Below are 4,058 nucleotides of genomic sequence, written 5' to 3' on the forward strand. Positions count from 1 at the left end.
TTGAATCCCTTCATCTACATTAAAGCAAAGGAGATTAGGCAGGTAGGCTGTCTTTTGAACCATGTTTCAGCCAACTAACCACCACACAGACAGAGCCCTTTCTTACTCTCTGAGCTGTATCAGTAAATGCAGAATCTCTGCTTGGTAGACCTATATCAATCAAATCAGCCTCATCCAATTTTATGCTCCTTCTACCATTATTTTACACCCTTAACATCCATTCCCATGTGAGTTCCCTTGATTTCTGCTTGTATAAATTAAAAACATAAGTAGTTCTTTTGGAGTGTAGTGTACCTCCTCATGAGTCTGCTGGGACTTGAGTCTAGTTATAGGTCTAGAAGCAAAAAGGGGTAGGGGTGGGTCCTGAGGAGAACTGATACTGTCTTGAATGGCAACTGCCTTATGGGAGGCCATTACCATTTCCTCAGGCAAGGCAGGCTCAATCCGCTCAGATGGAGGCAGAGAGGCTGATACCGCTGGGGATTGGTGGGAGGCTGCTTTTGCTAGGGATGAAGAGACCTCTTCCACTGGCAAAGAAGATTTACCCAAATTTAGGGCTCAATGTCCCCAACCTTATTGTGTCTTTCCATATGTCCCAATCTCAACTTACAGGATCCTATTTATTCCCAATGAATATCCTCACTATAATAGTAGACAAGCTGTGAAGCTGTGAGTTTAGCTTGTGTTGTAATTCAGTCAGACATAAAATAAGGTCTTGTGCCTCCATCTGAGAAGGTTAATGGAGTACCCAGTTCCTTACTTCGTATAAGTGGTTGATTAGGAATATCCAGTGCAGATATTTTGCATATCTCTATAACCAGATCATGCCATAGACAGTCAGTGCCTTTTTTCACTACTGGAAATTAAAGACATTAACATTTTAAAATCTAATTAGAGAGCTAATCCTGGAAAACCCAAAATCAATTCAGAAGAGTCATCCTTAAAATTCTATTTTTTTTAAAGAACCGTTGTCAGTACTAAAGTCTGTATCAGTCAGTCAGGATTCTCTAGAGAACAGAATCAATAGGATATGTGTACACACACACACACACACACACACACACACACACACACACATTATGGAAATCTGCTCACAAGATTACGGAGGCTAAGAAGTCCCACGATATGCCATCATCAAGCTGGAGAATGAGGAAAGCCAAGGGTGTAATGTACTTCAAGTCTGAAGGCTTGAGAGCCAGGGGAGCTGACAGTTCAACTCCCAGTTCAAGGTTGAAGGACTGAGAACCAGGAGGAGTAGGGAAAGGCCTGAAAACCAAGAAAGGAGGCACTGGTATAAATCTTGGAGTCCAAAGACCCAAGAACCAGTAGCACTGATGTCTGAGGGCAAGAGAAGATGGATGTCCCAGATCAGGGGACAGGGTGCAGGGTAGAGAGAAAATTAGCTCTTTCTCTACCTTTCTGTTCTATCCAGACTCTTAATGGATTAGATGATGACTGCCACATCCATCCAAAGAGGATGGATCTTCTTTACTCAGTTTACTTATTCAAATGCTAATGTCTTCCAGAAACACCTTCACAGACATACCCCAAAATAATGTTTTGCCAGCTCTCTGGGCACCCCTCGATCTAGTTAAGTTGATACATAAAATTAATCATTAGTGTCTGTCAAGTACCTTCCAAGCATTTGTGTGTGTGTGTGTGTGTGTGTGTGTGTGTGTGTCTGTGCGCGCGCACACGCGTGAGAGAGAAAGAGAGAGAGGGAGAGGGAGAAATGTGCTAATCTCAAGGGAACTCAGATGACTCCTCAATGTCAGTTGACATATGCATGATTCTACTATAAATCATTCTGCCATGAGGAATGAGATGAGTAGCATGAGAAGGCTCTGCCACATTTGACAAACGCAAATGATGCCTTTCCAGATCTGTTCTCTTAAGCCAGAAGATTATATAAACACTTAAGAATTTCCATACCAGTTTGACAGCCTAATATTCTCATTTCGCAAAGGTGAAATGACAATGCCACAGGAACTGATGAATAGGTTTTAAAATAGAATGAAGCTTTTATAAATCTCTATAAGGTATTGACTTGAATCTCCTTTCATTTTATTTAGAGATAAAGATTTACCGCTATAGCTAAGTGTACTCTTGATACAACAAAAATCTACAGACATAACTTTGTTGTATAGGATACTCACTTTCTGTTTTGTACCAAAAAAGTCTGTAAGTGTCAAGGACAATTTTCTTTAAATCAGTTGATATACATCTAATGTTATGACCATCTGCCTTTGAAAAAAGTGGGGCAATGCTGAACTGATTTGCAATTGTATAAAAATATAGAGATCACCATTGGCTCTGTGCCATGCAGCTGGTCTGTGTACATGTAACCTTGGGATTTCACTGTTACTGTGATGAGTTGGTTGAATGAATGAAACTGTTGGGGTTTTATTTAAGAATCTATTTTTATTTGCTGCTCATCTTTCTAGTTTGAATTAACCAGGTTGAAAAAAAATGAACCAGTGGACCAAATAGAATAATTATGAATACAAATGAGGTTTTGATGCAGACATTTCATTATTTAGTTTCATGAGATGTTAATGAATTATTGAGTGGCAAAAATGGCTTCATGATCAAGTAAGTTTGGGAAGAGTTGAGCTTAGTAACGTTAAACAGATATCTTTACTAAAAGATTACTCAGATTTTTAAATAAGATAATGTACATTGTGAATCACTAGGAAAAGATATAGATAGATAGATAGATAGATAGATAGATAGATAGATAGATAGATAGATAAGTAGATAGATAAAGGGTGTGTGTGACATTGTGAATCACTAAGAAAAGATATAGATAGATAGATAAGTGTGTGTGTGTGTGTGTGTGTGTGTGTGTGTGTGTGCGCGTTTAATCGCACCAAGAAATTTGAGGTACACAATTTGGGAAATACCGCTCTGAAGAAAAGTACCACTACTGAGAATCAGTGCCTTGGTCTGGCACCTAGTTTGAGTCATTAGCTCACTGTGGGATCTTATTCAAGTCTTAGCCTCTAAAGGTCTTATTTTTTTTTTCTCTAAAATTAGGAGACTGAACCATATGACCTTTCAGTCCTTTTGAAACTCTAAGAAACAAGTCCTGTTTTATAGAAGGATATTATTAACCTTGTTGACATCAACCACAAAATGCATACCAAATGTCACCATCTCTTTTTAATATTATGGATCCACAAACCATGATTTTAACTAAGCCCTTCTTTAGCCTGTGACTCAGCATTTCAAAATAACAAATGCTTACTGAGTTTACTTCTTCTGCTATTTAGATCAAAGCCATTCATATACTTTAACTGGTGTTTCCTAGTTCTTATTTTGTTGGATTTGGGGTAAGTCTACATCAAGAAATCTACATTGTTTTTGGCTGCCACAATAAAGTGGCTTTTCTGAATTCAAATACTTGAGTTCCCTGGACTTTTCTTAGTCATCTTGAAGTAAGTTCTGTTAGCTCCCTGCAACAGTCGATGTCAAACTGAGTGACACTGACCAAAGTAGATTAGAATCCTTGGTAGGTCTCTCCAAATAATTTGCCTTCTTAGGCATATCTGGTTCTAGGGTACAGCCTAAACAATGTCATTTGGTTTGGAGTCCCAGGACAAGATGGCATCTGAATTCATGGAGGCAAGGGCTGTGGTCCCCTCAGTATGGACCAACATCTCAGCAGCTCCTGTTTGGATACCATGGCATTACTTTCCAGCATAATAAATTTTTATTGTCATTCTGGTGGTCCAGGCAAAATATGATATTCTTCTTTTGTATATTTTTCCTCTTTGCTTAAACATCTCATGAGATATAACTACCATTTAGACAGTCATTCTTTCAAGTTTATTGAAATAACCAGTGAAGATGAAACAGGTAGATATTTTCTTGCTAAATACTGATTAAAATAGTTGTTTTAGTTGAGAGGAAAAATATCTGCAAAACATAATACATTTTAGTTTATTTATAGAAATTACCTGAAAAATAAAGTTCAGAAGAATTTTACACCAGGCATCTCAACTTTTTAAAAAAGAAAGGGTAGACAAGAGTTGAAAAATATTCTTCTCAATATTGTA

General features: G+C 37.9%; 1 long non-coding RNA gene across 1 annotated transcript in view; it reads right to left on the reverse strand.

The window, feature by feature from the left end:
• Positions 1-3,698: 3,698 nt before the first annotated feature.
• The window catches only part of LOC116537933, a 2,338-nt gene continuing 1,978 nt past the window's right edge, over positions 3,699-4,058 (reverse strand). Inside the window, exon 2 of the long non-coding RNA XR_004263427.1 lies at positions 3,699-3,918. This is a non-coding gene — a long non-coding RNA (uncharacterized LOC116537933). The remainder of the gene's footprint in view (positions 3,919-4,058) is intronic.

The sequence above is a fragment of the Sapajus apella genome, unplaced genomic scaffold, assembly GCF_009761245.1.
Source record: "Sapajus apella isolate SASKATOON/1434 unplaced genomic scaffold, GSC_monkey_1.0 scaffold4, whole genome shotgun sequence".
In the NCBI taxonomy this organism is placed as follows: domain Eukaryota; kingdom Metazoa; phylum Chordata; class Mammalia; order Primates; family Cebidae; genus Sapajus; species Sapajus apella.